The 23,157-nt window shown below is 46.2% G+C and overlaps 1 protein-coding gene across 11 annotated transcripts in view; it reads right to left on the reverse strand.

Annotated features, from left to right (window-relative positions):
* CDC42BPA (CDC42 binding protein kinase alpha) overlaps window positions 1-23,157 on the reverse strand; it is a 212,916-nt gene that overhangs the window by 161,970 nt on the left and 27,789 nt on the right. The window lies entirely within an intron of this gene.

The raw sequence follows: 23,157 nt of genomic DNA on the forward strand, positions 1-23,157 counted from the left end.
GGTAGCACCAACATTTATCACAGAAATGTAATGAGCCTCACAAACCTTTCCTGCACGTTTTATAATACCACTTCTTTACACTCCTCAGAATGACTCAGGTTGGAAGCGACCTTGGACATCATTTACCCCAAACCCCTGTCATGGGCAGGGATACCTCTCAACTAGACTTGGTTGCCCAAGGCCTTATCTAACCTGGCCTTGAATATCTCCATGGAAGGGGTATCCACAACCTCCCTGGAAAGCCTATTCCAGAGTCTCAGCACCCTTGTACTGAAGAACTTCTTCCTAAGATCCAGTCTAAACCTATTCTCCCTCAGCTTCAAACCGTTTCCCCTTGTCCTGTCTCTAGACATCCTTATGAAAAGTCCCTTTCCAGCCTTCCTGTAGGATCCTTTCAGGACCTGGAAGGCAGCTCTAAGGTCCCCTGAGATTCTTCTCTTCTCCAGTCTGAACCACCTCAGCTCCCACCTGAATCTCAAGAAGAATTGAGCTTGAGCTGACCAACGGTGGATGTCTGGAAGCAGGGTTGCTTGCTGTCCAAGTAGGAAAGAGCTGCCTTAGCTTCTCCCTCTCCACAGTCGGCAGCCTAGCTGGCCAAGGCTCTGCTAAGCTAAGAACCACCCACACTGTAGTGCTCTCCCCATTTACACTCCTTTTGGTGCACTTCAGAACAAATGTGAATTTAGCATTTGTGAGCATTACTGGGCTGATCAGAACCAGCTGCCTGAAACAAGGGCAGGGTAGGTTTCTCTACAATGTCCTCACCTGTGGGCCTTAACTGAGTGGCACTTCTACAGCTAAAGGCATTTCAACAGTTTTTTGACTCAGTCAATACCCAAACATCTCTGCTGATACTAACAGAAATATCAAATAAAGAAATTCCATGAGATATGCTTCCATCAAGAAGACCTAATGAAACTTTCTCCCAAGGGCTTGAGGAAGTAGGCAAAATAATTTCTACCTCATTAGAGAGTCTATTTAAGAACAGATGGGGGATGAACACACATCCACACCTACCTCCTGAAAATACCTGTCCTGCAGCCTAAAGAGCACCATGGCAGGGTTCCAGGCTGGTGTGTGAGTGGGACTGCGGATTAATGCGCTACTCAAGGCAGCAGCCTGAATCACCAGGGCACTGAGCCACACACACTCTCCAGTTCAGTGGCAATCTATTAATTTCCACTCTTGTACAGTGAAGAATAGTTGCTGGGTGAAGAATCACTTAAGAGTTAGCTGAGTCCCAGTGAGCAAAGAGGCTGCTACACTAGGGAGGACATAACAGTGATAAAGCATCTATGATACAGACCTACCATTCTTACACCACTGTCAACAGGGAGCAGCGTGTGTGAACTGAGCTACTGAAAGCTTTTCATACAGCCACAAAAAAAAATGAGAGGGACCTCAGAGATCATCCACTGCCATGGGCAGAGACACCTCTCAACTAGACTTGGTTGCTCAAGGCCTCATCAAACCTGGCCTTCAACAAGCCCAGGAAGAAAGCATTCTCAGCCTCCCTGGACAACCTATTCCAGAGCCTCACCGCTCTCATACTGAAGAAGTTCTTCCTAAGGTCCAATCTAAACCTATTGTCCCTCATCATAAAAGCAATCCTCCTTGTCCTACTGCTAGGCACTCTTATGAAAAGTCCTTCTGCAGACTTCCTGTAGGATCCCTTCAGCTATTGGAAGGTTCCCCAGAGTCTTCTACTCTCCAGGCTGAATAACCCCAGCTGCCTCAGCCTCTCCTTGCAGCAGAGGTCTTCTAGCACTTGCATCATCTATGTGGCTGTCTTCTGGACCTTCTTATGATGGAGACACCATAACTGGATGCAGTATTGGAAGTGGGGCCTCAGCAGAGCAAAGGGGCAGAATCTCCTCTCTTGCCCTGCTGCTCACACTCCTCTGGATGCAGCCCAGCACACAGCTGCTTTCTGGGCTGCATAAGAGCACTGCTGGCTCATGGGGAGCCTCTCAGCAACCAACACCCCCAAGTCTCTTTCTTCAGGGCTGCTCTCAACCCACTCTGCCACCAGCCCAAATTTGTGCCTGGGGTTGACCCAACCCAGATGCATCACCTTGGACTTTGACCTGTTGGACCTAATGCAGTTTGCGCTGGCCCAGATCCCAGGCCTGTTCAGGAGCCTTCTGGCTGCCATCCCTGCCCTCGCCGGAGTCCACACAGCCTGGTGTCATCAGCAAACTTGGTGAGGGTGTCTCAATGCTATTTATTTATACATATATACACACACACACATTCCACATGTATTTATATTCCACTAACTGGACATTTCCAGAGCCATGACACACCTTTGGGTAATGCAAAGTCTCTCGGACCAACCTATTAACTCAAAAAGGAGGAAAAAAAAACAAACTACCAAATACTCACAATCAAACGGACCCCCTCAAAGGGAGGAAATAAACCTTATCAAATTAGGCTTTTTTCTGAGTAAATCCATTTCCATATCTGAAAGAGACTTACAGGAAATCAGGGGAGGGCCTGTTTAGAAGGGCTTGTAGTGATAAGCTGATCAGGGTAGATTTAAGTTGGACATCAGGAGGAAATTCTGCACAATGAGAGTGGTGAAATATTGGAACAGGCTGCCCTAGGAGGTGGTGGAAGCCCCATCCCTGGAGGCATGCAAGGTCAGACTGGATGTGTAGCTGGGCAGCCTGACCCATCTGGAGGTGTCCCTGCTGAGTGCAGGGCGGTAGGACAAGATGACATTTGAGGGTCTCTTCCAAGGTGATGCAATCTGGGTATCTGTTTTTCCTGGGAGAGTATGGAAAGAATGGTTTGAAGACAGAAGCTTCCTTTAAACAATCCTCCATTAGAGAGTCTGAACGTGAAAAATTCAGGCTCCAAGTGGCACACCTGAAAGAGAGCTTCAGTCCTCCAACAGTGACACAACTTCTGCAGCAACTCAAGACATAGATTCCCTAGGGTATAGATGGAATTCACTACACCAAGGCCACACAGGTAAGAAATGCAGGCAAATTAGACATGAAACCTGAAAAAACAGTGAAGGAAAGCAAAAACTGTCAGCATTAGCAATTAACCTTGAAATTTATGTTTGGTGTCCAAACATCCCCTTTAAACAGTACAGAGGCTATTTCAATAAGAATCTTTCTTCTCAAGGGTTTCTTCTCACAGAAGCACCAAGATTCCTATGCCTCTTAACACAATTACATAGTCAGACAAAGAGACTTCTGTGTAAGTTACAGAATCTTCTGAAAGAAAAGCAAACAGGAAAGAAAAAAAAGCACAGATGTCTGAGTAGATCTGAGGATGAGGGCAGCCTTCAAGGACCTGCACTGCCCCAGTTGTTTTTTGAAGCCAAACAAAGTGGGGGCAATCTTAAAGCATTCCAAAGAGCTGTCTCCCCCTCAGCCTGTACCACGTGCTGGTGAGTGAAGGAATCATAAAGCTTATCCCAGACACATCCAAATCGCTGTGTTCCAGGCCCTGTGCAGATATGAGAAACAGCATTGTCAGAAGAAATCAAATTCACCAAGACTTGGCCAGACTGGACAGCTAGGCAAAGGGGAACCTAATGAAGTTCAACAAGGGTAAGGGTACAATGTCATGCACCCAGTACAAGTTAGGGTTTGACCTGCTGGAAAGCAGCTCAGCAGAGAAGGACTTTGGAGTCCTGGTTGACAATGAGTTATCCATGGGACAGCAATGTGCCCTGGTGGCCAAGAAGGCCAAGGGTATCCTGAGGTGTATTAAGAAGAGTGTGGCCAGCAGGTCTCTACTCATCCTTAGTTAGGCCACATCTGGAATATAGTGTCCAGTTCAAGCGAGACAGGGAACTAATGGAGAGAGTTTAAATGAGTGCTATAAAAATGATGAAGGGATTGGAGCATCTCAAGGAAAGGCTGAGAGACCTGAGGGTGTTTAGTCTGTAAAAGAGAAGGCTAGGAGGAGACCTTATCAATGCCTACAAATATCTGCAGGGTGACTGTCAGAAGGATGGAGTCAGGCTCTTTTCAGTGATACGCAGTGATAAGATGTGGGCAATCCACATAAACTCAATCACAGGAAATTCCATCTCTACCTGAGAAAAAAAACAATAGGAAATATTTCAACACCTTCCAGCCCCAATCTCAGCAGACAACAGGAGCCCTGATGCACTGGTAAAACAAGCATAAAAGTCCTGCTGCCCTCTTCAGCAGGTGACATCACTGTGTTTCCACACAAGATGGGAAGTATGCCTCACCTGCTGCAGAGCTACAGGAGAGATGAACTAAAATTACTACCTCAGACTGCATGCTTTGTGATTTTAAAGTACAGGTTTGAAGTGTAAGACAAACTGCAAGCAAAAGACAAGAGTGAAGAGGATGCTAAAATACAACCATGAGCTTGCAACTGAGCTCTCAAGTTTTCAGACTGACTCTGAAGGAAGCAGCAAATGAAAGCTCAGCAAAGCATCTTTGCTTGTAACAAAACGTGCCACCTTTTTTCTAGCCACCACAAGTACATGTCAGTGCCAACACCACTGACTTATATCAGTTATTAGGGGACCTGGAATACTGCAAGAGCATGTAGCAGTCAGGAAACACAGTATGAAGTGGGGAACCTTAGAACTGGTGAAAGCAGATACATAAGAGGACCATGACACTATTACACTCTAGAGACTCAAACAACACTGCAATCGTTCCCATGGGAGGTGGGAGGATAGAAAGGATGGGAAGTAAAAACCTGAAGAATAGTTGAGACTCTTGTGCTACATCCAATTTTTACATGACAATACATAAATAAGTCAGAATCCACTCTTTCCACTACCAAAGGACAACAGACAAGCCCAAGTTTCAGTGAGTGTACAACTGCAAGCTTCACAGATTGGTAGAATGGTTTGGGGTGGAAGGGACCTTAAAGATCATGTAGTCCAAATCACTCTGCCATGGGGTGGGACACCTCCCACTGGAGGAGGTTGCTCAAGGCCTCATCCAACTTGCCCTTAACACCTCCAGGGAGGGGACATGAGCCATCTCCCTGGGCAACCTGTTCCAGTGTCTCACCACCTTCACTGTCAAGAATTTCTTCCTCACCTCCAGTCTAAATCTGCCCTCCTCAGGCTTCAATCCATTTCCTCTCTTCCTATCACTACAAGCCCTCATAAAAAGTCCCTTCCAGGCTTTCTGGTAAGCCCCCTCCAGGTACTAGAAGGATGCTGTCAGGTCCCCTCTCAGCCTTCTTCTCTCCAGACTAAACAACCCCAACTCTCACAGCCTGTCCCCACAGGGAAGGTTCTGCAGTCCTCTGATCATCATTGTGGCCTCCTCTGGACTTACTTCTGCAGTTTGATATCCTTCTTGTGCTGAGGGCACCAGAACTGGAGGCAGTGCTGCAGGAGCGGGTCTCAGCAGAGCAGAGGGGTTTTGGTTTTTTTTTTTTGTCTTTTACTTTTTGGTTTTTGAAGAGCTAAGCTATCTTCCATCTTCAAAAGACTACAGTGGTTTGGATCTTACTTAAGATTGAGGCTCGACAGGGCCCTGAGCTGGATGGGACAGGATGCCCCTGACGAATGCAGAGGGTGTTGAACTGGATGACCTTTAGAGGTCCCTTCCAACCTAGACCATTCTGGGATTCTGTGAATAAAGCATGAAAAAAATGTAAGGAAGCATCTGTAACAGATCTTACCAAGATGCATCTAAAAGCATTACAGCAAATAACCTGCATGGTCTGACGTGAAATAGAGAGGAAGAAAAATCATCATGATTTACTTGGCTTAAGCAGGTTTGTAAGGGGATTTTCTTTCTTTCCACAATTCTTTCCTTGCAAAATACAGGATTAAATACCTACCCTGAATCATAGAATGGTAGAAGTTAGAAGGGATCTCTGGAGATCACAGAGTTCAACCTGCCAAAGCAGGTCACACAGGAACACATCCAGGCAGGTTTTGAACATCTCCAGAGAAGGAGACTCCACAATCTCTCTGAGCAGCCTACTCCAGTGCTGATTTACAATAAAGAATCTGGGTTCTGTGCCTCCAAGAAACAGTCATCTTGCTCTATTCCCTATCCCATAGGCCCTGAAGTGCACATAACTGACTAAAATTTTAGCCCCAAGTAGCAATTTCCCTCACTGATCCAAGAAATAAACATTTTGTACTTAACTCAAAACTGCAAAGAACCCTTTGTCAGTTTGGACACAGGGAAAAGAATGAGTTCCTGGGAAGTTTTCTTGGGGAAATACTTCAGATGCCATATATGTGTCTACACTCACACACATTTGTTGTCAAGATTACAGGCTTCATTTTTTCAAAAGCAGAGAGCAAAGGTGGCAGCCAACATTCAGTTCTCACCTGGATATCCTCAGCACAACCCCATGGCACATCATTAAGCAGAGCCTTTACACTGAGTTTTCCACTGTCATTCAAGGGTCACATTTTGACTTCTGAAAATAACATTCTGGAAGGGACCTCAAGGACCATCTAGCTCAAATCCCCTTCCCACAGACAGGGACACCTCACACTAGATCAGGTTGCTCAGAGTCCAATCCAGCCTGGCCTTGAAGACCTCCAGGGATGGGGCTTCCACCACCTCCCTGGGCAACCCGTTCCAGTGTTTCACCACCCTCATGGTGAAGAACTTCTTCTTGACATCCAATCTGAATCTACCCACTTCTAGCTTTGCTCCATTCCCCCTAGTCCTATCACTACCTGACATCCTAAAAACTCCCTCAACAGCTTTCTTGTAGTGGTTCTAGGTGTAACCCTAGATACCCAAAGGCATCACTTCAGATACTGGAAGGCCACAAGAAGGTCTCCTTGGAGCCTTCTCTTCCTCAGACTGAACAGCCCCAATTCTCTCAGCCTCTCTCCATAAAAGAGCTGCTCCAGCCCTCTGATCACTCTTCTGGTCCTTCTCTGGACATGTTCCAGCATGTCTATATCTTTCTTGTAACAGGGGTTCCAGAGCTGGACACAGTACTCCAGGTGAGGTCTCACTAGTGTGGAGTCAATTTCTTCATTCCTTTTCTTTCTTCCTTCCTTCTAGCCAGTGACTTCTGCTACTCTCCTTTTCAATGTCACCTTTTTTCCAAGCACCACTCCCCACAAAGTTACCTGGCAGCAAACATAATTAGGCCAGATGGCAACCAAGGTGGTAAAACCTGTGACCACACCATTCCCCTGCCCTGCAACCCATCACAGGACTGCTGATAAGCACATTACCAAGTAATCAGGATAAACCACTTATCAGTTAGGAGTTTACTGACTTAACTGTTGATTAGTTTCTGACATGAAGTTTTCATTTACAACCTGTTGCAGATATCATGCAAGCTAGACTTCAGAGAAATAATCACCCATGCATCCCAACTTTAAAGATACAAAAGAGAGCCAGATGCTCATTTACTTCTATTACATGCTGCCACTCTAATGTAATATGCAAATCTGTGAAATAGCAAGAAAGTGCTGGCAGGTTGAGGAAGATACTCCTCCCTCTCTACTCACTCCTGGTGAGGTCACGCCTAGAGTACTGTATCCAGTTCTGGACTCCCCAGTTCAAGAGGGACAGTGAACTGCAGGAGAGAGAGCAACAGGGGGGCACAAACGTGCTGAGAGGAGCATCTCTTTTACAAGGAGAGGCTGAGAGATCTGGGGCTATTCAGACAAGAGTAGAGCAGCCTGAGAGGGGATCTTATCACTGCTGATCAACAGCTAAAGAGTGGATGTCATGAGGATAAGGGTGGGCTCTTTGTAGTGATGCCCACCAATAAGACAAAGAGCAACAGGCACAAATGAGGACATAGAATCATAGAATCAACCAGGTTGGAAGGGACCTCCAAGATCATCCAGTCCAACCTAGCACCCAGCCCTAACCAATCAACTAGACCATGGCACTAAGTGCCTGATCCAGTCTTTTCTTGAAGACCCCCAAGGACAGTGCCTCCACCACCTCCCTGGGCAGCCCATTCCAATGGGAAATCACTCTCTCTGTGAAGAACTTCTTCCTAACATCCAGCCTATACCTACCCTGGCACAACTTGAGACTGTGTCCCCTTGTTCTATTGCTGGTTGCCTGGGAGAAGAGGCCACCCCCCACCTGGCTACAATGCCCCTTTAGGTAGTTGTAGACAGACATAAGAGGTTTCACTTGACCTTAAGGAGAAACTCTTTCCCGTGAGGGTCCTGGAGAGCCCTGGAGCAAGCTGCCCAGAGAGGCTGTGAAGTCTCCTTTTCCAGAGACTTAGAATCATAGAATCAGCCAGGTTAGAAGGGACCACAAGGACAACCTAGTTCCAACCCCTCTGCCATGGGCAGGGACACCCTACCCTAGATCAGGCTGGCCAAAGAATCTGGACATATTCCTGTGTAACCTGATCTAGGTGGCTCTGCTTTAGCAGGGAGGTTGGACTATATGCTCCCTGGAGGTCCCTTGCAACCCCTACCAGTCCTGTCAGCACACTAAAAGCACTGATGTCAGCCTTAAACAAAGCTTACAAAAAGGTGAAGCTGAAACACTATTTTCAACTATTGTTTTTTAAGTACTTTCTCTCCTTTAATCTCAAAAGAAAAAAAAATTACTAAAATACCCAAATTCATATGCTATAGATATTTTACTTCAGAAGAAAATTTCCCAGAGTACTCTTCCTGGCTACAACCTGGACACTAAGAAGCCTCTCTGCACATGGCTAAAGGGAAGCCAAGTGCCACTTTCAACACAGAATATTTGGAATGAAACAGCATTCACAGCACTAACACCAGGATCATTTTTCATTTTAGTCAGGTTTCCAAACCAACTCTGACAACAGAAAGATTGTCCCTATAAGAATATTTGGAATGATCTGCCCAGGGAGGTGGTGCAGTCGCTGTCCCTGGAGGTGTTGAAGACTGGATGAGGCACTTAGTGCCATGGTCTAGTTGACTGGCTAGGGCTGGGTGCTAGGTTGGACTGGATGACCTTGGAGGTCTCTTCCAACCTGCTTGATTCTATGATCTCCCAGTCCTGTTTGTATGGTCCCAGTCCTAGCACTATGGACTACTTAAGAGACTAGAAAAACAGAAAGAAAAAAGCCTGTACTGCTAGAGTGAATCTGGCAGCACAGGATCCTCTGGTTTCTATTGTAGCAGAGGCACACCAGCTCCTTCTGCCATCATCTCTTCTGTCTTTGTGGCTTTTTATCCCGATTTTTAAAACTAGGCAGCTTGTCATAGACTAACCAAGTCTCCCACATCTGGGAAGAAACAGAAATACCCTATTCTTGAGGTACACAGCTGCTAATTGCCCAAAATGGCTTTGCTTCATACCCATAAAAAGCACTGCTGGCCTCCACAGATCTCTGCATGCATCTCACCCTTAACAGAAGCACTTGGCCACTGTGCAAACACATTTTTTTCCCCTGCTTCTATCCTCTTTTTTTTCTATTTACTTTTTTTTATTTAGCTGGATTTAACACACCCATGTGTTAAAACACTCTGATTCCACCAGGAGAAATGGGAAGTTATTACCAACAACAGGTTAGCCTGAGGCAAAACCAGATTTTAAGCAATGTAACCTGTAAAAATTCCATGTAGGGCTCTCTTTGAAAGACCTTCCTACAGCGATCTGTGGGATATGTTCAGAACTCTCTAACATCTGAAAGGACTGCAGGAGAGCTCCTGCTATAACAGCAAACTCATTTTAAATACAGATCCAGCAAGTACTTAGGTTAATAAAAAGCTGCTCAAGATTGAAGTCCAAATGCTTTAGCAACTTGTTTCTTGGGGTTTCTTAATTAGAATGTGATTGACCCTATGAAAGAACACTTGCAGTAGGATGTTATTCCTTGGTTATTGTGAGGACTTCTCAGCTTCCTTCCTGTACTCTACAAGATCTCATGATTAAAGTTGGGTGGTTGACCTGGTAAGCTCTGCCTCATGTGATAAGACATTAGATTTCAAGAAGGACACAATAGCTAAGCACACAAGCCTTCTTTCAAAAACCCCACAAAGAACACAGAACCCTCTGAATAGGCTTTATGCTGTATTAATAGTGGAAACGCAGAGCGGCCGAGGGAGCAAAGCTCTCTTTCCCTCATTTGAACTCACTCAACTGGCACAGGATCCCTTTCCCACTCTCCCAGTCGCTTGAGTCCCTACAAATCAAAACCAAAACAGGACCCAGCTGTCTCAGCTTGTTGCTCAAGCCCATCCAGTTGCAGCTGGAAAGCAAAACTTTACTCTGGGATACTGACTCACGTGAACAAAACATCCAGACTGCCCTGGTACATTCAGCCTCTGCAGAGCCATAGCCCTGATAAATGGATTTCCTACATTCTGAAGGCAGTGCTAAAGCAGTTACACCTTTAGTTAACATAAAACCCAATAAATTAAAGATGTAGCTGACCTGTGCTGAGGATGAGATCTTCCTGCCACTCAAAAGGCCTGCAGGACCTTTGCCTAAGCAAAAGAGCAAGTTCTTGTATTCCGGAGGACTATGCTAAGCTTGCAGTGCACATGCAAGGTGAACAGCTGTTGGAGAAGGTGCACACACGCAGAGCAAGCATTAGAGAACAAGCACACACACAGAGCTGTCATGTTCAACTCGAGCATTTCAGGGGGCAGTATTTCCTAAAGCTTGTACTCAGCTCAGGTGAGGCCACATCTCCAGTGCTCTGGTCAGTTTTGGGCACCTCATCATGAGAGAAAGCAAGTGCAGAGGAGGGCAAGGTAGTTGAGGAAGGGGCTGGAGAATAAACCTTATGAATAGACTGAAGGAGCTGGGGCTGTTTAATTTGAAAGAGGAGACTAAGGAGAGACCTCATCATTGTCTACAGCTACATGAGAGGATACTGTGGAGAGGTTGGTACTGGTCTCTTCTCACAGGTAATTAGCGGTAGAACAAGAACATCCTCCACTAGACCAGGTTGCTCAGAACCTTGTTGAGCCTGATCTTGAATATCCCCAGGGATGGGACCTCAACTGCCTCCCTGGACAACCTGTTGCAGTGTTCCGCCACGCTCATGGTGCAGAACTTGTTCTTAACATCCAATCTAAATCTGCTCTTCTCTAATTTCAAACCACTGCCCCCTCGCTCCATCACTTCTACTTCATAGAAGCCTACAATTACATTCAAAATTCTTCTGAAGTCAAACAAGTCAGAAAGCTGGTGTTAAGAGAGGCCAAAGAATTTCTGTTACCTCTGCAATTGAAACTTTTTCCAAAACTCCAATCAGACTTTCAACTTACTGTCATTACTTCAACAGTTATTAAAGCCCCTGTTAATAGACAAGGCTTGGCAAACTACTCCAGCTTTCCTCCACACTCATTCAGCCCTTTAACCTCACAACGCTTTAGAAATGCACACTGAGAGCAACTCTTACATCGTGGAAAAACAAAGGCACTCTGGGAATGGTAAAGACTTAGGAGAAAGATTTGAGGGGTGAGAACTGATTCTCCTATGGAAGCTGATAACAGACATAACAGAAACACAGAACGTTTGGGGTTGAAGGTGACCTTGAAAGCTCATCCAGTCCAACCCCTCTGCCAGAGCAGGATCACCCAGGGCAGGTCACACAGGAACACATCCAGGTAGGTTTGGAATGTCTCCAGAGAAGGAAACTCCACAACCTCTCTGGGCAGCCTGCTCCAGGGCTCCAACACCCTCACAGTGGAAAAGTTTTTCCTATGTTCACATGGAACCTCCTCTGCTCCAGCTTGCACCCATTGCCCCTTGTCCTGCCATTGGACATCCCTGAACAGAACCTGGCTCTGTCCTTCTGACACTGCCTTTCATATCTCTATCAATATGAATGAGTTCATCCCTCAAGCTCCTCTTCTCTGGGCCAAAGAGCCCCAGCTCTCTCAGTCTTTCCTCATCAGGGAGATGCTCCACTGTCTTCAGCATCTTTATGGCTCTGTGCTGGACTTTTTCAAGCAGTTCTCTGAGGTCCTTCTTGAAATGAGGGGCCCAGAACTGGACACAATATTCCAGATGCAGTCTCTCCATGGCAAAGTAAAGGGGAAGAGAACCTCTCTCCACTCACTAACCACCCCCCTTCTAATCCACCTCAGGATACCATCGCACACTGCTGGCACCCTTCTGTCCACCAGGACTCCTGGTCCCTTTCTGCTATGTTGCACTCCAGCAGGTCAGTCCCCAGCCTATACCAGTCCCTGGGGCTGTTCTTTCTCAGATGCATGACTCTACACTTGTCCCTCATTCCATTTCTTCCCAGCCAACTCCCAAGCCTGTCCAGGCCCCAGTGAATGGCAGCACAGCCTTCAGGTGTATCAGCCATTCCTCCCAGTTTATGTCATCAGCAAACTCACTGACAGTGCTCTCTGTGCCCTCATTCCAGTTGTTCAGGAATGTATTGAATAGTGCTAGTCCCAGTACCAACCCCTGAGGGACTAGACAGAAGCCTCTAACTAGACTCTGCCCCACTGACCACAGCTCTGTGACTTCTTCAGCCAGTTCACATCCACCTCACTACTCCATCATCCAGACCTCACTTTCTCAGTTAGGCTGCAAGGATATGACATTCAGCAATTACCTTTAAGTGCTTCACAATCAGAACAAAGACACAGGTAAAAAAGCAAAAAACAAAGGGGTCAGGAAATCCAACTCCTGATAGCACTTAAAAGCCTCAGGCCTAATTTTGTTTAAACTGTTTACAGCCTATTCATAATAACTGATCTCAGACAAGCCCTCTGATTAAGCTGCAATACACCACTGCACACAAGATTTTGTTCTAAAAATTAAAACAAGACCATTTGAAATAAGCATGTTCAGAAATACATCTCTCCCAGATGTCTGCTGACATTAATGCTCAATTACAGTTTAATCATCATCTGTCGTAACCAATGTGTCCCATCCCCTGCTTTCTCTGTAGCATCCATTTTCCTTCGTAACACCCTCTTTGAATACTGATTAGCTTCATTAGTTTTTATGCTAATGAAGACATGTGAACAAATGAAAGCTCAGAAGATTCAGCTTTCTATCATCTGCCAGTATGACTTCACCAGAAGCAGTACAAAGCAGCTACTTCTGCCAAAGTGCAGCTCCATGCCTTCTGGGATGATCACCAACAGACAATCCCATAGCTCACCAACCATGTTGGTTCCCATGCAGCCACAGCTTCACAGGGCTGTGACTTCAAAGGTCATCTTGTCCAACCTCCTGCACTCAGCAGGGACACCTCAGGCTGCCCAAGGTCTACATCACATCTGATGTTGACTATCTGCAGGGACAGGGCCTCAATATCCCTGGGCAGCCTCTTCCAGTATTTCACCACCCTCACTGTAAAGAACTTCCTCTTGATGTCCAAACTACATCTGCCCTGCTCCACTTCCAAACCACTGCCTTTCGTCCTATCACTGCAAGTCCTTCTAAACAGTCCCTCCCCAACCTTCCTGCAGGTCCTCTTCAGATATTCAAACACAGCTCTCAAGTCCTACCAGAGCCTTCTCTTCTCCAGGCCATACAGCCCCAACTCACAGCCCGTCTTCACTGGAAAGGTGCTCCAGCCCTCTCATCATCTTTGCAGCCCTCTAGGCACACTACCATCAGGTCCATGTCTCTCCTGTATTGAGGGCCCTAGTGTGGGACACAGCACTACAGGCAAGGTCTCACCAGAGCAGGGTGAGAAGGGCAGAATTTCCTCTCTCAGTCTGCTGGCCATGCTTCTTTTGATGCAGCCCAGGCTGCCATTGGCCTTCCAGGGTCCCTACTTGTGCAACAGGATCTCTAATGCTCCTGTTATGATGCCCAAATGCTTTTCAAGGGCTGTGAACTGTGGACAGTTACCATATTATTTGCTTGCTTTATGAATACAAAACTTGTAATAAACTGAGAAGAATTTATTATTAATAAACTAGAACAAAACAGGTTACATTTGGTACCTCATTTACATTTCCTCCAAGTCCCTGAACGACAGATGCCTTTAAAAAAAGCCTCTGAATTATGCAACACCTGAAATAATCATTACATATGGTTAGCACCCAGTAAGGTGCAAAAATGATTCATTAGCTCAGGAGAAGAAAATTCAGAAAACCAAAGAAGAGCTGCACTGCTGGGAGTCAGCAACAGCTGCAGCCTTTTCACACCAGCTGACCACTCCTCAGAGGCAAATGCTGCTCCTGCAGATCATAACGGGCACTGTGCTTCAAAGGCTCCAAGCACCAGCCCCTGATCAACAGCAAAAGGGATTTCAGAAAGCAAAGCAGCTTTCATTCCTGTAGCAGCTCCTGTCAGACTCCACACACTCTTCTTGTTTACCGGTGAGCAGTGCTTTAACCATCTTCCAGCTTTCATTTTCATCTCTGAAGTTAAAAAGGGTCATGACAACAATCTTCTTATTACAACTGCTGAAGTGTTACTGCCTGCTTAGGTGGCACACAGAATGGCTTAGGTTGGGAGGCACCTCAGAGATCAACTACTCCAACCTCCTCACTATGAGCAGGGACACCTCTCAACTAGACTGAGTTTCCTGATTAGGTGGCACAAAGAATGGCTTAGGTTGGGAGGCACCTCAGAGACCAACTACTCCAACCTCCTCACCATGAGCAGGGACACCTCTCAACTAGACTGAGATGCCCAAGGCCTCATCCATCCTGGCCTTGAACACTTCCAGGGAGAGAGCATCCACAACCTCCCTAGGCAAGCTGTTCCAGGTGAAAGTATGCATCTATAGTTCAATCACATTTGATCGGTTATCACTGAACAACATACACAAGTTCACAGAATCACAGGATGTTAAGGGTTGGAAAAGATCCAAGGAGATCATCAAGTTCAACCCCCTGCCACAGCAGGACAACACTATCTAACACAAGTCACAGAGGAACACATCCAGACAGGCCTGGAAAGGCTCCAGAGGAGACTCCACAGCCTCTCTGGGGAGCCTGTTCCAGTGCTCTGTGACCCTTACAGGAAAGAAGTTCCCCCTTGTGTTGAGGTGGAACCTTCTGTGCTGCAGCTTACACCCATTGCTCCTTGTCCTATCCCAGGGAGCAGAGCCTGTGTTCCGTCCCATCCCCACCAGCCTTCAGATATTTAGAAACACTTATCAAGACCCCTCTCAGTCTTCTCTTTTCCAGACTAAAAAGCCCCAGGTCCCTCAGCCTCTCCTCATCAGCCATGCTCTCCAGTCCCCTAATCGTCCTTGTAGTCCTCTGCTGGACCCTCTCCAGCAGATCCCTGTCCCTCTTAAACTGGGGAGCCCAAAACTGAACACAGTATTCAAGAGGAGGTCTCAGCAGGGCAGAGCAGAGGGGAGGAGAATCTCCCTTGATCTACTGGATACACTCTTCCTAATACACCCCAGGATCCCATTGGCCTTCTTGGCCACAAGGGCACACTGCTGTGCCATGGCTAACTTGTTCTCCACCAGGACCCCCAGGTCCCTCTCCACAGGGCTGCTCTCCAGTAGATCACCTCCCAGCCTGTACTGGTGCAGTTTATTCCTCCCCAGATGCAGAGCTCTGCACTTGTCTTAGAGTTTGGCCCTGAACATTTTATAGCTGTAGCTGAAGTACTCAGACTTCACTTGTTCAAACAAACCAAAAAAAAAAGGTGTTTATAGTTACGCACAAGGAAAGGCCACACAACTTTAAACAGAGTTTGAGATGACCCCAGAAAGCCACAGTTTAACAGAACAGTCACATTTTGACAGGAGACTGCTCTCCTCCTGCAATTACTGTGTTTTACAAAACAAAGACTCTCCAGTACCTGCAGACAGCTGGATTTCTTATAACTTAGATCAAGCACAAAATTAATTAACACTAATAAAGCACAGAAGAAAACAGTCTCAGTGTAAAGAGCAATAAATACAGGGCAATAGCAATCAAGCACTTGTCTACATCTAGCCCTAACCTCAGCTCAACTCCAGCAGTTGCTCTAAGCCCAGTGACTCCTCCCCAGCAGAGAAGTGCATTGAGGAAAGCAGAGGAGACTCATGGGGTAAAATGAAAATGCATTTCATAAAACAGCCAAATGAACACCAAGGTCAATGCAAAGCACAGAAAGGAATGCTCAGACCAGCAGAAGTGCAGCAGCCACACTAAACAGGAAAGCAGGAAAAGGGTGAGGAGCAGGCTCTAGCAGGAGGCTCCTCAGCAAACTCCCTCCTCACACTGGTTGTGGTGCTCATGGGCTGGGACACACCTGCAGCCAACTCCAGCCAGCTGTACTGTGACTCAGAGCTGCTGATGGACTTGGTGCTTAGAGACACTTTAGTGGAGTCAGAAGTTGGACTAGATGATCTTGAAGGTCTCCACCACCCGAAGGTACTCAGTGATTCTTACACAACCTTTGCCTTCCCTGTAGCTACTACTTTAATGGGGGCCCACACAGAAAGACAGTTGCACTGCCAGCATCAAGGACTAGAACGTTACCTCCAGCACCACATTCCATTTTCAGTAGTTCTGAGAATCCATCATATTATCATCAAGTGCAACAGCTTTTAGAGCCCATTCTAGGGGCCAGGAAAAAAAAAAGAAAGCACAACATCCAACCACCTTCAGCTAGAATTCCAAACTGATTCAGCTGGTAACTACAAACAATGAAAGATAATCCTCCCCTCCCCCAGCAAACATCAAACACAACCCAGCTGAGACTGAAACACTTCTAAGCAGAGCTGCCAAAGTTTACTAAAAAAAAAATCAAGTATAAAGTCTGTGTGGTAATTAATTCACTTACAGCCTAGAGTGCTACAAGCAAGCAGAAACAAATAAAGAGCTATTCCTCCAGGTTCTGAAGGGGACCTACAGCAAGGCTGGGGAAGGACTGCTTGAAAGGCTTGGAGTGATAGGATGAGGGGCAACAATTTGAAACTGGTGCAGGGGATATTCAGGCTGGACATCCAGAGGAAGTTCTGCACAATGAGAGCGGTGAAATACTGCAGCAGCTTGCTCAGGGATGTGGTTGAGGCCCCATCCCAGGAGACATTCAAGATCAGACATAGAATCAACCAAGTTGGAAGCAAAATCCAAGATCATCCAGCCCAACCTAGCACCCAGCCCTATCCAATCAACAAGACCAAGGCACTAAGTGCCTCAGCCAGGCTTTTATTCAACACCTCCAGGGATGGCAACTCCACCACCACCCTGGGCAGCCCATTCCAATGCCAATCACTCTCTCTGTGAAGAACTTCCTCCTAACATCCAGTCTACACCTCCCCTGGCACAGCTTGAGACTCTCTCCCCTTGTTCTCTTGCTGCTTGCCTGGCAGAAGAGACCAACCCCACCTGGCTACAGCCTCCCTGCAGGTAGTTGAGGTCACCCTGAGCCTCCTCTGCTGCAGGCTGCACACCCCCAGCTCCCTCAGCCTCTCCTCAGGGCTGTGCTCCAGGCCCCTCACCAGCTTTGGCGCCCTCCTGTGGACACCTTCCAGCACCTCAATATCTCTCTTCAATTGAGGGGCCCAGAACTGGACAAAGCACTCAAGGAGTGGCCTGAGCAGTGCTGAGTACAGAGGCAGAATAACCTCCCTTGTCCTGTTGGCCACACTGTTCCTGATCCAGGCCAGGATGCCATTGGTTCTCTTGGCCACCTGGGCACACTTCTGGCTCATGTTCAGCTACTATTTACCAGTACCCCCAGGTCCCTTTCTGCCTGGCTGCTCTTCAGCCACTCTGTCCCCAGCCTGTAGCACTGCTTGGGCTTGATGTGGCCCAAGAACCCTGCACTTGGCCTTGTTAAATCTCATCCCATTAACCTCTGCCCACCCATCCAGCCTGTCAAAATCCCTCTGCAGGGCTCTTCCATCCTCCAACAGTTCCACATCTGCTCATAGCTTGGTGTCATTTGCAAACTTACTGATGATGGACACAATCCTGGGCAGTCTGCCCCAGTTGGAGGGGTCTCTGCTGAATGCAGGTGGTTGGATATGACAATCTTTGAGGGTGCTTTCCAATTCAAAACATTCTATGATCCTATAATGCCATTTTTCCCATAACACACAACTCTGAGTTTAGTAACAGGAAAGCTTTCTGAAGTCTGAGCTGCTACACATTTTCCAGTAGCCTTCACATCAAACATGAAAAAACCAAAAACTGCAAACCCCAAATGCACAGCATACTTGATAGCTAATCCAGTGTTAAATCACAGAGATCACTATTTGATCTTTTCAACATCCTGAGCAGAGATGTCAGGGGTTGGGAGGAACCTCGAAAGATCATCCAGTCCAACCCCTCTGCCAGAGCAGATCACAGAGGAACACATCCAGGCAGGTTTTGAATGTCTCCAGAGAAACAGACTCCACAACCTCTGTGGGCAACCTGCTCCAGGGCTCCAACACTCTCACAAGGAAAATGTTGCTTGCACCCACTGCCCCTTGTCCTATCACTGGACATCACTGAGCAGAGCCTGGCTCTGGCCTCCTGACACTGCCCTTCACACCTCTATCAACATGAATGAGGTCATCCCTCAGGCTCCTCTTCTCTAGGCTAAAGAGCCCCAGCTCCCTCAGCCTTTCCTCATCAGGAACACATTCCACTGCCTTCAGCATCTTTGTGTCTCTGTACTGGACTCTCTCAAGCAGTTCCCTGAGGTCCTTCCTGAACTTAGGGGGCCAGAACTGGACAAGATACTGCAGATCTTAATCATCCCTGAGAACTAAGAGTTTAAAACATTTCTGGAGGACATCAGAAAAGTATGGAGCAAATGGCTTTTCTACAGCCATATTACATATGCCTCTGTGTATGTCTGCACCTAGACACACACAAATATACATTCATATAATACAGGTATGTTTACATAATGTAACCTACAAATTCTGCAAGTCTTTAGTCATATGATTTCATTAGGAGCTGAGTGCTGCATAAGAAAGTGACTTTCACTTTTAATATTTACTTTCCCAGGCACTCAAACTGAAAAACTAAACTGAATCACCAACTAGTGTCTAATATTGGAAACATGACTGATTTGAAGTAGTCTCACATAGTCTCTCCTCCTTAACATAGTATTTTCTGTTTATGTTTTCCTCTGGAAATTAAAATCCTGAAGCCTTAGTTGATGCTGGTGAATCTGCTGATGCTGTATTTCATAGATTCATAGAATGGTTTGGGTTGGAAGGGATCTTAAAGATCATCCAGTTCCAACCCCCCTGCCATGAGCAAGGACACCTTGCATTACACCAGATTGCTCAAGGCTCCATCTGATCTGGACTTACACACCTGCAGGGAGGGGACAGCCACAACCTTCTTGGGCAACTTGTTGCAGTCTCTCACCACCTTCATTGGAGAGAATTTCTTCCTCATCTTCGTTCTAAATCTGCCCTCCTCAAGCTTCAATCCCTTTCCAGCTTTCTTGCAGGTCCCCTTCAGTTATTGGAAGGCTGCTCTAAGGTCTCCCTGGAGCCTTCTCTTCCCTCTGTTTGGAAGTTTTAGTATTCTCCCTTCTTCCAACATTTGTACAACATTATTGCTTCTGTATTTTGTGCTGTGCATTAATGACTTCTGAGAGGAAAAATAAATCGTGCCAGTTTAACTCCTGGGCCAGATCTTCAGCTGACATAAACTCCAAGTTCCATCTGCTCCCAAGTCTCAAACAGCTCATGTTCAGGGATCCTGTCTGAAGGTCACTATGGCCAAGGTGTTGGGTTATGCTTAAATCCTCATCTAACCAGTCCATTTTAGGACTGAATTAGGACAGTCTTCAAAATTCTCTAAGGTAATTCCACAAAGAGGAGCTCACTTTGCAAAGTCTTCAGCTGTAAGGGATGACAGGAACTCATTTAGCTGCCTGAGCATTCTGACCTGCATGTAGTCAAACACCAATTCCTGCACTTCCCCTCTCAATCTTTACATGTCACACAGAAGACAGCACCAAAACGATGCTCGAGTGAGACTCTATGAAAACATCCCTGTGAAGCAAGTTTAAAGAAGGCACAGATCCCAAAACACAAAGCTGGATCACTCTTCCAGATACATTTCATGGGCACTATCTGATGATCCAAGCAGGCCAGCAGCCACCCAGATTTTCACCTCTGGCCCAAACTTCCGAACCAGTTAATCAGTCACCATAAATCTGCTTGCCAAGAACATGCTTCTTCCTGAATTCACTAGTCATGACAACAGAAGTTATTACATCATAGAAGGTTTTTGATACTTCAAGCTGGGAAGGAAATGAAGTGAATTCAGTCCAGATTCTGCAAAATCATTTTCAATCACCTTACAACTACTTGTTTTTAATCCCACAACTACTTTTTCCAAAAGGCCACTTCCCACAAGTCACTGCAGGTAATCTTCAGATCTTAGTAACCCCTTTAATTAATTTTGATGACTTCTGAGCTTTAATTCCAGATCCAAGGAGGAATTTATTTAAGGTCCCTTAGCTCAACAGGAGAAGCACACACTAATATTGTTAGCATCAGCTTGGAAAAACAGGTAATTTGTCACTTAGGTAGGTAACCACGTAACAGTTCTACCACTAATGGTTCTGTTGGATCTGCTGAACAATCTACATCCTAGTCTCTGACAGAAAGACAACAGAACAAAATAGACAGATTAGAGGAACAGAATAATTTAAACAAACTGCAATTCCTGTTAAAACAACATTCCCTAAACTACTGGGCTATTGCTATCCCAGTTTCTCTCTAGTGTGAATGTCTCCTCCTGCTCTTATTTCAAGTTTTCATATAAATTCCCAGAGGGCTCATGTCCTTAGAAGATGCCTCTAAATCCCCCTAACAACCCAAAGAGGGTTGCACTGCTGCAGCTACCCACATCTCGTTCAACTATTAGGGACCAGTAAGCACCCCAGCACCAGTTCATGGTACGTGACACAGAAGATTGGCACCTTCATCTTAAAACCCACTTCTCAGATAGTTATATACATTAATAAGGTCCTCTTCTCCAGGCTAAGGAGCCCCAGGTCTCTCATGCTTTCCTCATGCAAGAGATGTTCAAGTCCCTTAATCATCCTGATAGTTCTGAAGAGGTGTGCTAGTTTGAGCCTAGCTGGGATGTTTTGGTGAGAGGAACTGAATTATAGGCTGTGAAAAGGAAACAATGCTGATATCTGCTGCACTCGTAGGCTTGCTGAGATGGATAAGAACAAGAACACAAACATAGATAGATAACAGAGTTGCTCTTGGGCTCTGGGACTGCATACACTTCTCTAACCTGCTATCTGCCTGACTAATCTGTCTGCTTCCTAACCCCCCTGGCCAATCCTCCAAACTCACCTTGAATGTAAGGCAAAGTTTGGGGTAAGGTAGAGGGGTGGGAAGAAGGTGGAAGAGGGGCTGGGAGCCTCTCCTGGGGACTCTGGTTTCTGGGAGGGCTGTTGTGTTTCTGTATAACTTTTTAACTTGTATATTTCTGTCTGTATTGTAAATACCTGCTTGTATATTGTGCTAAGCTGTAAATACAAAGCTTCATTCAATTTCCAGATCTACTGAGTCCAGTCTGGGTGATTTTCTTAAGTGTGGGGGGCAGGGAACACCCAAACCATCACAACTGGTAGGTCAGTTTTTGTTTGAAGTGGCCCTCATTGCCCAATTTTCACGCATAAATTCTCATCAGCAGTGCTATTTACCTGTATATGTTCCTGGGCGACCTGTCCTGGGTGACCCTGCTCTGGCAGGCAGGTTGGACTGGATGCTCTCTGGAGGTCCTTTCCAACCCCTACCATTCTGTGATTTACTTTCAGATTAACTCCCCATCTGAAAAACTGTTAGTCACTCTGTCTGTAACCAACAGAAGAAAGGAGCCACCTTTAAGTCGCAGCACAACACAGTCCTCAATCAGAGGTGGTGTTCTGCAAAAACAAACCTACCATCAGGAGAAAGCAGAGTACAAAACTGGTTTCAGCCACAGGATTTCCTGTGGTTATATCACTGCTTTTCAGTCACACACTCGATTAAACGTGACTTCCTATGACAAAGTAGGAGGAAACCAAGAGGAACTTACTCATCTGTCACCCAGTATTACACACACTAAAAGTACAGCAAGTCTCAGTGATAGCACAGACCACAAATAATCCACAATGAAGGCCTAAATGTAGTGAAAGCAGACACCCAAAGAGATCAGACTAAGTGCAGCTGAGCAATGACCATGCACTACCACAGCACTTGTGCTTTATTGCTACCATCACTAACTTTTGCAGGACAGGAGCTCCAACATCAGGGATCATAGGATGTTAGGGGCTGGAAGGGACCTCTGGAGATCTTTGAGTCCAATCACCCTGCCAGAGCAGGACCAAAGAATCCAGCGCAGTTGGCGCTGGAAGGCATCCAGACAGGGCTGGAAAGGCTCCAGAGAAGGAGACTCCACAACCTCTCTGGGCAGCCTGTTCCAGTGCTCTGGGACCCTTACAGTAAAGAAGTTCTTCCTCATGTTGAGGTGTCTACAAATACCTGAGGGATGGGTGTCAAGGTGAAGGTGCCAGGCTCTTTAGGTGGTGTCCAGTGACAGGACAAGGAACACAGGTACAAACTGGAGCACAGTTAGTTCCACCTCAACATGAGAAGACACTTCTTTACTGTGAGGGCGACAGAGCACTGGAGCAGGCTACCCAGAGAGGTTATGGAGTCTCCTTCTCTAGAGCCATTTAAAATTCACCTGGATGCATTCCTGTGTGGCCTGCCCTAGGTGATCCTTCTCTGGCAAGGGGATTGGACTTGATCTCTAGAGGTCCCTTCCAACCTCTAATATTCTGTGATTCTACGATTCAGTAGAAATGCCCTTGGATTGACTCCTTGTGTGCTCTCCATAAGAAAAACCACAATCACTAAGCACCCATATGAACATGAGCATCATAACTGGTGGCACAATACTCCTCACTACTGGACTCACAGCCTTCAGAAAGCAGTACCTTGAAACCAACAGCAAGCAAGCCATAAACATCAGCCTACTTTGCTTACAGGAAATTCAGAGTTAGAAAGAGTTATGGGTTTGCAAACCAGTTTCTCTAATCAGCCTGCACAAGCCCCATTCAATTTCACAGCTCATTACCTGGAGCACAGTTAAAACCCACACCAGATGCATTCTGTACAAGACAACAATTCAAGCAGTAGTTAAAAATCCCCACTCCACTCCAACATGACACATATGGTGCCTATGTATTATCTATTTTTTCCTCCCTTAATACAGAGACCATCTTGAGATTTGTTTACTTTTTTGCTGTGTTAGTTATCCTAAGGAGAGAACCTATCAGAACTGCTACCTGGGGCTTTCAAGTGACACATACTGATGACAGAAGAATGGCCAAGCAAAGGTGACCATTTCTG

This window comes from Pogoniulus pusillus, chromosome 25 (genome assembly GCF_015220805.1).
Source record: "Pogoniulus pusillus isolate bPogPus1 chromosome 25, bPogPus1.pri, whole genome shotgun sequence".
Taxonomy (NCBI): domain Eukaryota; kingdom Metazoa; phylum Chordata; class Aves; order Piciformes; family Lybiidae; genus Pogoniulus; species Pogoniulus pusillus.